The following is an 11,680-nucleotide window of genomic DNA, read 5'->3' as shown; positions in this document are numbered from 1 at the left end:
AGTAATAAATAGATTGGTGCTTCATTGGGAGACAAATTTTATATTTCCTTTGTCTTATCACTTATCATTGAGCACTATAGTTTATTTTTTCCCTTTTTATCTACTCATATAAACCATATCAGAATTCCCTATCAAATATAATATTTAATGCTTACAATGTTATATACTCTGACATACATAGCATTCAGTTAAACCATAAATTTGGCACATTAACAAAGATAAGTATTTTGTCATATATTTCTATTGCTGAAAATATTGTTTGGTTTTAAATGATATACAGCTGTGGCTAACTTCAATAACTCTCTCATGGAAGGTTTTACTGGGAGCCATTTGAGTTTTTTCTATCAGGTGGCAAAAGATGTATTAACAGTGTCAAAACACCCAATTTGTGGTAGTACATTGTTGAGGAACAAACACATCTCTTAATTGGAAATTGACAGCTTTGACACTCAGTTGAACTAATCATTACTCACATTCACACAAGCTCCCATTTCCTCAAGCCCTATTAAGTCATTAAAATGCCATGACAATCTTCTCCACAGGTGTGGAAAACCAGATCCTTGCCTGTGGCAGACTTAATTAAGATAACAGCTGGATAGTTACACTTAAAAAGGAGAAATCCAAGACACGATAATGTTTCTCAAAGTGCCCCAAATGAGAAGTCGAGGAGTGGCCTAGTTTGTTATCTTATTCCAATTTTGCTGCATGGGAATTATCTATTTTATAGATGCTTGCTAAATCTGTAACCAAATTATGATTAAAAGAACTTAGCCATAACTTCTAAATGACATATGCATTTAGGTTATATTTAAATAATTTTAAACTTGAAGTTTCTAATTTTACTGATAGCTCTTCCTAGACTGCAAAAATGTACATTTGCTATTGCTTTGTTTTCTTCCAGTAAATGGTCTACTTTTCTCTCTTACTCCCATGGTTTGACACAACCATTCCCTGAACAAAGTGTTTTGGACTTTCTGGCACTGGGAGAGGAAGAACAGCTATGTTATATAAATTGTGCTGTGAAAGTGTAGGGGAGCAAAATTTCCCACACCAAAATGTTTGTTTGACATGTGGATTATTTCAAGATGAAAACAATCAAAACCCAAAAGACTCAGGAAGAAACTTTGATTTTCCCCTAACTGCCTAAAAGAATTTAGATAGTGCCTATTCCTGGAATAGAGCAATCACCAGATATATCTGCAAAGAACGTGGACCAAGTGTGGTGAGGGAAACCCAGCAGAGCCTAGAGATCAGAGTGCACTCTGTGTCCCATTGTCTCTGCAAGGGCCAGCAAATATTTGTTTACCAGACATTTGCTTTCCATCTCCCTGTGAGTTGCCTTTCTCCCCTTTGAAGTAACAAACGCACCTACTTGCAACATCTTCTTTGTCTTTAGCTGAAGGTGGTATTTAAGGTAGGAGCTCTAGCCATTTTGGTGAGTTACTCAGTTTTCCTGGGTCTCTTCCATATATACATGTTATTAAATTTTGTTTAATTTTCTCCTGTTAATCTGTGTCATGTCAACTTAATTTTTAGACCAGCCAGAAGAACCTAGAAAGGCAGAGAAAAATTTATTCCTCCCAGACAACGGTGAAGTTTTCACTGGTTTATAATAGCTTTTGTGGTTCACAATACCATCTCTCTCTTCAGGAAGGTATTGCCCTGACATTTTCTTGAACAGCAAGCTATGATAGAGATTTTTTTTAACCTATGAAATACAAGAAATCTGATCTCTTAAAATTTGACTTTCTTGGTTTGAATCTAGAGTTGGTCTTGGAGGTAGACTATTCTTGATTTATAATCTCAACTTAAATATGACCTTATTAAAACTCCTCCTTTCTCTTATATATGGAATGCTTTTGACTTTTTCCAAAATTCCTCTTAGACAAAACTCAAGACAATTAGAAAATAATATTTTTTTCAAATATTTTCAACACTTGCAACTTTTTCTAACCAGTTCCTCCCTGTGAATCAGAATTAGGTTCTGAGTTACCTAGTCAATAAGTCTAGCTTCTGGGAAATTGTTAACAAATCTATACAGGAATTTTAGATATGTCCTGTTTCAGAATGAAACTTTCATCAGATATTCGAATAGCTTGTCTTTTCTCCTAATAAATAATTGATATAGTGCTCATCGTATTATGTTTTTACATTTACCATTTTTACTACTAAATTATTTTTGAATTTTCATGTCTTTTTTATAACTAGGTCCCCAGGAACTAACATGTTCAGTGAATGTATTAAAAGTACATCATCAATTCCTTATAGTTGCTCTGTAGAAAAGTGTCATAAATATAGGGCTACATAACAAATTGCCCCAAGAAATTGCTTTTGATTAGATCACCCTAGGTCTTTGTCAAGCATAGCTCAAGATAATTGTTGTTAGAGACTGCCACCCGCTCTTTAGGCATAGGCACTCTTTTTCTGACATAGTTCTAGAACAAATGAGAAATCTAAGCAGCCTCAGGACATTGTCTAAGAGTCTTTAATGGATTTTACTAAGATAGCATAAGAGTATCTTCCAAATTCCAAATATATTAAGCATGAGTTGAATGCTTTACCATAGCAAAAAATCTGCTTTCCACTCAACCCAAACCCAAATATTTACAAGCAAGATTAGTGGAAATAACTCGGGCTTCAGAATTAAGGATATCCTTCACTTATATGTGGAATCTAAAATATGACACAAATGAACCTAAGTATGAAACAGAAACGACTCACAGACATAGAGAACAAACCTGTGGTTGCCAAGGGATGGAGTGGGAGGTTGGGATTAGCAGATGAAATATCCTGTGATAAACCGTAATGGAAAATAACATAAAAAAGTATATATATATATGTGTGTGTATAACTGAATAACTTTGCTGTAAAGCAAACATTAACACAACATTGTAAATCAGCTATACTTCAATTAAAAAAATTAAGGATAGGGCTTCCCTGGTGGCGCAGTGGTTGAGAATCTGCCTGCCAATGCAGGGGACACGGGTTCGAGCCCTAGTCTGGGAAGATCCCACATGACGCGGAGCAACTAGGCCCGTGAGCCACAATTACTGAGCCTGCGCGTCTGGAGCCTGTGCTCCGCAACAAGAGAGGCCGCGATAGTGAGAGGCCCGCGCATCGCGATGAAGAGTGGCCCCCGCTTGCCGCAACTGGAGAAAGCCCTCGCACAGAAACGAAGGCCCAACACAGCCATAAATAAATAAATTAATTAATTAAATAAAATTTTAAAAAATTAAGGATATCTTGATCAAATTTCTATTTTGTCACTCAGTAATTTTATAATCTCAAGCAAATTATGTAACTACTAACTAACTTTCTTATCTCTAATATGCAAGGTTATTGTGAGGATTAATGAAGCTAACACATATAAACCATGCACTTGCCTGGTATGTTATTGAGTATATACACATGATACAATCTAACTCATTTATTTGGTGTTGATGCTAATATTCGTAAAAGAATATCCATATATGCATTCTTTTTATTAATTATTTTTTTATACATAAAAGCATTCTTCATATTGTTTATATAAAAATTCGCTGTAAGTGTATAAGGGCATGGGTAGTTTTAAGTCAATTAATACCAGGTACATAACTTTATATGTAGTTTTTTCCAGAATTGAATTGTCTGAGAAATGCCCAGGGCAATGAAAATTCTTCTTTCCTCACTCTTCATTTCCTAGAAAGCATATCTCTATTCATCCAGAATCTTATCTGTTATTCAAGTGAAGTAAACTTCTGCAGATAATCAAGTAAATGCAACTCTAAATACCATGTTTGTATAGAGAAAGTCGATTATATCAGTGACTAGATAAAAATCATTTTGTAAATCAAATTATTTCAAAAAGTTTATCTCCCCAAAAACTGAAATATGATTTAATGTTCTTATCTGTTATTATCTATTTTTAAACAACACATTTGGTTATATGCAAAAATTGATTCTTTTTTGGAATACAACTCAGAACTATAGCCATCTACTTATTTAAGATTTCCTAGTTCTTAATTCTATATACAAAATCTAAAGGCATAGCCTTGCTGAATGCTGTCAGATCACAGAAATAAACAAAATTTTTGCACAGAAATATAAATATTTTATATTTTAAACAATTTTTAATAATTGTTTTCATCTCATTGAGATGAATTATCAATACATCTGAATATATTTATATACTTATGAATACAAAATTAAATTTTAATTTATATCTATTCATCTCTCCATATCTACATCTCTATGTATCTATTAACCAGCTAAGTTCCCTCAAAAATTCATATGTTGAAGTTTTAACCTCTAGTACCTCAGAATATGACTGTATTTAGAGACTGTATTAAATAGGTAATTAAGTTAAAATGAGGTAATTTATATGACTTATGTCTTTATAAGAAGAGAAAATTTGGACACAAATGTACAAAGGGAATTCTACCTCCAGACTGTCTTCAGACTCAACCTGCATGATTAATTTCTTTGGGTCTTCTCTGGGTCTCCAACCTGCTGATCTACCCTGCAGATTCTGGACTAGCTGGCCTCCATAATTGCAGAGCCAATTTCTTAAAATACAACCTCTCGGGACACGGGTTCGCGCCCTGGTCTGGGAAGATCCCATATGCTGCGGAGCAACTAGACCCGTGAGCCACAACTACTGAGCCTGCGCGTCTGGAGCCTGTGCCCCGCAACAAGAGAGGCCACGATAGTGAGAGGCCCGCGCACCGCGATGAAGAGTGGCCCCCGCTTGCCGCAACTAGAGAAAGCCCTAGAACAGAAACGAAGACCCAACATAGCAATCAATCAATCAATAAAATAAATCTTAAAAAAAAAAAAATACAACCTCTCTCTCTACACACACACACAGACACACAGACACAGACACACACACACACACACACACACACACACACACGTCCTATTACTTCTGTTTCTCTGCAGAAACCCAACTAATACACTATTTATATAGGAAGAGAGGGAAGAAAAATGAATTTTTGTTAAAAAAGTGATAAATTGAACTTTCAAATATATAAATATTAAAATGGGTTTTATTAGGAAAAATTCTGTAAAGGAAGTGGAAATACTACTTCCATGAAGAAAAATAAAATATATTAACTGCCCATAGCTCAAAGAGTAAGCTCAAAATAGATAGATGTGGGGACAGAAAATGACAGTGAGTATCCAACTGTTATAGTAATTTGTACTGGTAATTAAGAGAGTTATATATCTATTTTTTAAATAACCTCAAAAATCACAAAACTCAGACAATTCTGTCATTTGGACTGTTCAACCTCACATAGAAAGCAAATTAAAACATGTGAAAGGGTACATAGATGTCTCTGCCCCTCCCCCAAAAAATTAGGGAATAGTAAAACTAAAATGTTTGTGGGCTTTTTTTACATAGTTAATACACAGTGGTTTAAAATGTCAGGTTTTTTACATAGTTAATACATAGTGGTTTAAAATGTCAATTTAATATAAAATAGATAAGCAACAAGGACCTACTGTATAGTAGAGGGAACTATAGTCAATATTTTATAATGACCTATATGGGAAAATAATCTGGAAAAGAATATATATATACATATACATATATATATATTTATGTATAATCACTTTGCTGTACACCTGAAACTAACACAACATTGTAAATCAACTATACTTCAATAAAAAATAAATTTAAAAAAATCAAGTCAATTTAAAATGAAAGTATATCTTTAAAATTTTAACAGCTAGGTTTCTTCTGTGACAAAAACTCTGTTAATTTACATTTATGAATAAATGTATTAATACTTCATATACTTATATTATGGTAAACTTATCCAATGTATTCCTTTTGATAAATCCAGTGCCATTGGAAAATTATTACTTTAGAACATATGGTAACATTTGGCAATGTGGGGAAAATGCTAGATGAAAGAAGGACTTTTGATTTGTCTTCAATAATACAGTTTAATTATCTTAAGTATGTTTTAAAGTGTAAAAGGAGATTCTGAAATACCCTTAAAAATAGTCACAGATAGGCCCTGGGAGGAAAAATTAGTAAACTATTCTTTCCCTCAAAGAGCTCACCTATGTAAATCATACATTAAAATATAGTGTACTGTGATGTTTGCTAGATAATATAGGTAACACACAGGCTGCTAAAGCAGAGAGAGAATATCCAGAAACAGTTTCCAGGGAAGATGTCTTAAACATAAAGAAAAAGTAAGCAAATAAATGAGTTAAACAGATAGAAGAGATTGGTTTAAACAGGCCTTGGAGACAAATAGAGATTTTTGAACTGATATACCTTCGGTGGAGGGTATATATGATAAATAGCTGAAGCCTAGAATTAAATATATACCAGGGTATATTATAGGGACTAATGCCAAATAGTCTAAGAATTTTTTCCTCGATAGCTGTGAGTGTTTTTCAATAATTTTATGACATTATCAGATGTAAGTTTTAGAAAAGTCTCTCTAGACCTAATTTGGAGGATGTATTAGTAGTATTAAAACTTCAATAATGACATCACTTTCAAGCAATTACTATTTAGGAGGTCAAATAAATTAGCTTGAAAGGCATTTTGATCACATTCTCTTAAAGAAACATTTAAAACATAGTAGTTGTGTAGAATACACAATCTATTGATATTTGAAAAACACATGATGGGCATATTTTTATTTTAGAAGTCCTAAATCATCCTATCTCACTTTGAGGACTTTAATATGACTGGGATTATATTGTAAACATTATTGGGAATTATAACTTCAAAACTTTAATATGATTTTCATGAAAATTTCTATTTATTCTATGATGTTACACTCAGTTCTGCAGTTGAAAACACATTAGTTAGTACTGGAAGTCTAAGTATAACCTTTCTGCAGGTGTAGTTCAACCACAGTAGGTGATTAAAAGCATCAGTTAGAGGTATGTAATTATAAAGTATGTGGCAATATAATTATACCGATGAATTTCTCTTTGTGTTTTTGTAATATTGATAGCTACTTAATACACAATTATCTTAAAAAATAATATAAAATCATTCTTTAAGAATGTCTCCTTTTATTTCTGAAAGCCAATATTATCATCAGGTAAAATTTTCAATAGAAGCATTTCATTTCATTTTTTTTTTTTTTTAGTTCTTTTATTCTGATTCTTTCCATTCGTTTATAGGGAATACTGAATCTTTTAAAAATCCTATGCAAAACATAAAAGCCTATATTGATTTCATGTCATTTTTTTGAGAACTGGCTCTAAATATTTGTTTTGAAAAATAATTTAATGTTTGCCACTCATTATAGTGAGATTGAGAATTCAGTGAAAACTATTTTTAGTAATAAAGGTTTTTAGTAATATAGATTTGTAGTGTTTTTCAGCACTTAGCTTTATAGATACATGTTTCAGGTGACATACACTGGCATTTTTTATGTCCTGAAAAAAATTTTTTTAAGTGTTCTAGTAATACTAAAATACTTAGATTTTATGTTATCAAACATTTGATAAATGTTACTTCTCATGTCTAGATTAGCTATATTCAAAAATAGTCAAAATGCATATAAATATTTTTTTTTATTTAGCAAAACTAAAATGCAAGAAATTGCTAAATGCATGAATAAAAATAGACATTTCGGAATAAAGAGATTCACAATATTCCAATTTTGTTTTCATAAGATTGTCTAATTCAGAGAAATGTAATGGCAATTTCACGTTGCCTTTTTATGTGTGTATGTGTATGTATACACATACACACAAATAGAGAGAAAACAATAAAATTAAAGCCCCAAATAAGTCTGATCTACATGCATTCATATACTAATAAAATAAACAAGAATCCTATAAAATTTTACTATTTGCTTCACCACTATTTGAATCCTTATATGTAATAACTTAGTGTGCTTATCTTATAAAGTATAAAGGTCTGTACTTAAATTGACATGTTTTAAATTTGCTACATAATGGTAAGTGTATTAGAAATATTAATACTTGTTTTTCTTGTACAGAGAAAACATGTTATTAATAGACCTGTTTAATTTGTAAATAAATTAGGAGTATGGGATTAACAGATACCAACTACTAGATACAAAATAGATAAGCAAAAAGGATTTACTGTATAGCACAGGGAATTACAATTCAATATCTTATAATAACATAATGGAATATAATCTGAAAAAAATATAACTTAATCACTTTGCTGTACATCTGAAACTAACACAATATTATAGATCAACTCTACTTCAAAAAGAAAAATCAGAAAAATGTTTAAAATAAAGATATTCGTGAGTCTTAATTTCTTTTTTCTTCTTATGTAGAATAACATTAGTCACTTTCACGTGACTAGACATAAAATGTTGCAATTCTATGTTGACATAGAATAACACTTAAAGGACATGATTTAGAGCAAGCATTGGCTCCAACGCCAAATGTGGAATATATGTTCCCAGAGTTTTTTTGTGATATATAGAAATGTGGGTCTTTTCCATTCTTGCTTTATGTACTGGTTCAGAAATAAAAACAATTCTACATGCCTTGGGAAGAGCTCCTGAAAAATATGATAATCCAAAACATAAATGAAAGTAAAGTTCTGTTAATATATGAGAAAGGAGTGCGATTGTCAGTTAAGTATTAACAGTGTCTGCAATATATCTGAAGACATCCTTGCCACTCTTTTGTATCGCTTTTCGCTTGATGCTTTCTTGGAAATTTATCTGGTACCCTTAGTTAATATCCAGTTACACAATGCACAATATATTTTCCTCCTCGAGGTCGTTGAACTTGGCTTATAGTATTGAAATAGGAAATATGCAGAGTTAGCACATCATTCTTAAGCTTTGGATTCTCATTACAAAATTGAATGCATTCCCAAATTTTGAGGTCATTTAAATAATGTTAGGATCAGCTTCTTCAGTCTTGGTCCCTTTCCACCATGTTTTCAAAATTTGTACATTTTCCCCATAATAAATTGCCTTAACAATAATTAGTGCTGTCTTTGGCAACATGTTACTGAGTAGTTAAGTTAGCTCTTTTAATTAGACCATCGATGAGATTTAAGTCAAGAGTTCAATTGCATAGCAAATCATTTAACTTAATCATGTTCCTCCTTATTCTAGAAAACTCTCCTGAAAATCTATTTTATTCATTATAAGAAAGTTGATAAGAATAAAAGAATGGGCTTAATATATCAGTTCAAACTAGTTAATAAATTCAAAGCACATGTTCTAATAACTCCAGGTGAATAGTATTATTTTTGGATACACATTTGCACAAAGATATTGTATAACAAGGAAAATCGGGGTGGAGAAATCCATTCCCTCAGAGACAAGCTATGGAATATTAAACATGATGTTATATACAGTCTGAGACAGAAAGCAATGAATATAAAATCTGTCCCTAAATGTAAGGTAGAGAGAAATTATCTATTTTTTTGTCTATCTATCTATCTATCTATCTTTCTATCTACCTACCTATCATCAATCTATCTATCTACTCATTTAGTAGAAGAATAGAACTATAAAAGATCTTCTCTTTCTACCATACTACTCTTTCCCCTTCTTTATCTGGGTCTCATTAAAGGTATTTTTTTTCTCCTAAGCTTACAAAGTCTTGGGGTACGTCACATGTTTGTAGTGAGGGAAGACATTTATTTTTAATTATGTGTGTGAAATTACAAACTGTGTGAAAGATGTTTTCATTTAAAGAAGGTAATATTAATGAATGTCCATTAGCATACCTGTGCTAACTACTTATAACTAATAGCTATTAGTTTATAATTACTCTACATAAGGGTGCCTAATTCATCATAATATAATCATATAATGTCTCACTACATTCAAACTGATGCTATTGCTATTGTTTCTGATATTTTTCTACTCCAATTTTACTGCTATATATTTGCTCCCTTAAGATTTATGATTTATTTACTTTTAGTGATTAATATACAGCATCCCTTTTACAATAAGACTTCAATATTTCTGTCTACATGGAAATATCATTAATACCTAGCTAAGGATTCTGATTATCTTGAAACTCTATTGGTTTTCTCATAAAAATGTAAACCTGTACTCCACAAGGGTTGTGCTGTGGGATGTTTTCAAAAGCATCTCTAATCTCCACTCATCTTGCATTCTCTCCAACAGAAATTCAAGCAGCCTATCCCTTTATAAAATTCTGATTGAAGTCATATCTATCTTAGAAGGCTTAATATGTTAAAATATGCTAAGAGTTTGGAAACTTCTGATCAAAGTAGCTATCAAAATGCAAAATATTACTGTCATTGTTCTCAAAAGGTAAATAGCAATCATTCATGGGCTTTGTACATTGCCCTCCAGTCACTGTGATCTGATCTGCTCCATGAAACTAGTTTTCCATTGATTAAATGTTCTTATCTCTGTTGCCACGTTAATCTTGTGTGGCATCCAAGCTTTTATTTTATCTTCTTTACACAGTCTCCTTCAGGCTCTACAAATGTGAGTAAACTTTACAGGAATTACAAAGCAACAGTCATCCTTTCGTTCTCAATAAGTTGTTTTTCATAAAACATTCTGTAAGTCGCTAAGTTTCCTTTAGTTTTCTTTAGACTACGTTTTCTTTAAGAACTGAAAATAGCTTTAATAGAAGATTTTGCTGTCCTCCGAAGAATTACTGTTACAAGTAAATAATCAGTCAAGTCATTTATGTGATAGGTTACAGTCCTCATATAGAATGAGGGAGTGGGAAGAAGAGGAAGAGTAGAGGAGTTCAACTGCTGGCCATGAATTTGGATAAATTGTGTTACTTAATAACACATTTGGTGAGGAGTATTGTATTCATTGTAACATTAGTTCAAATTCATATCAATATCTATATATTATTCAGCTAATGCTCATTTATCACAAATATATAATACATTAAAAGTAAAACATTTTCTCACAGGATGATTTTGACTTTGACAAAATCTAATATTCTACAACATAAGTCGTGCAGAAGTTATAGTTTGCTGTAATAAATTCAAGAGAATATAGCCTCAGCTCTGGATACCAGTGTCAGGCTGAAGAAGTTCAATGAACTTGATTTCTTGAGTCTACCAAGTTATTATGTATAGGATATATGTTTTGGTTGTATTCTATTATATATAGGATATGTGTTTTGGCAATCTCTCTATTCTGGTTGAGGTCCTTCCAGTTTGTTTGAAACACCAGATAGGTTTGACTATGTCTCACACACAAAAAAATATATTCTAAATATCCAGCATAACCTCCTAATAATGCCTAAAACAGTATTTATTAAGACACATCACCTGATTCTAATTTCAAGACCCTGGGGAGAAAATGTCCTTTAAGTGACCAGTTGCCTCTATAGTAGGCAGCAGAGAGAGAACATGGAACAATTGCCACAAGCTAAAGAATGAAAATTTTATGTTAGATATTAAGAATTAGCTTTCCACACAAAAGGCAATTGGGTTTGAATTATACTTCCTAAAAGCTATGCCAAGAGCTATAGGACTTTATATACTCAAAACCTAGAAATATTACAAAGAACCACATAATAGATTGCAAGTGGCGAATGTCAGAGTGAACGGTTTTTGTGTCTCTAGACTATAGGGATGAGAGAACTACCATATCTACCTAAGAGTCTGCAAAATCCATGCTGTGGTATATAAGGTGCTAAGATGCTGTCTGGAATTATTATATAATATTATATTATATTATATACTTAGATTTACATTTTCTCAAAAGTCTTC

Source organism: Balaenoptera borealis (assembly GCF_965194805.1).
Source record: "Balaenoptera borealis genome assembly, chromosome: 2".
Lineage (NCBI taxonomy): Eukaryota > Metazoa > Chordata > Mammalia > Artiodactyla > Balaenopteridae > Balaenoptera > Balaenoptera borealis.
The sequence above is the reverse complement of the archived record's forward strand: the minus strand, read 5'-3'. Positions refer to the sequence as shown.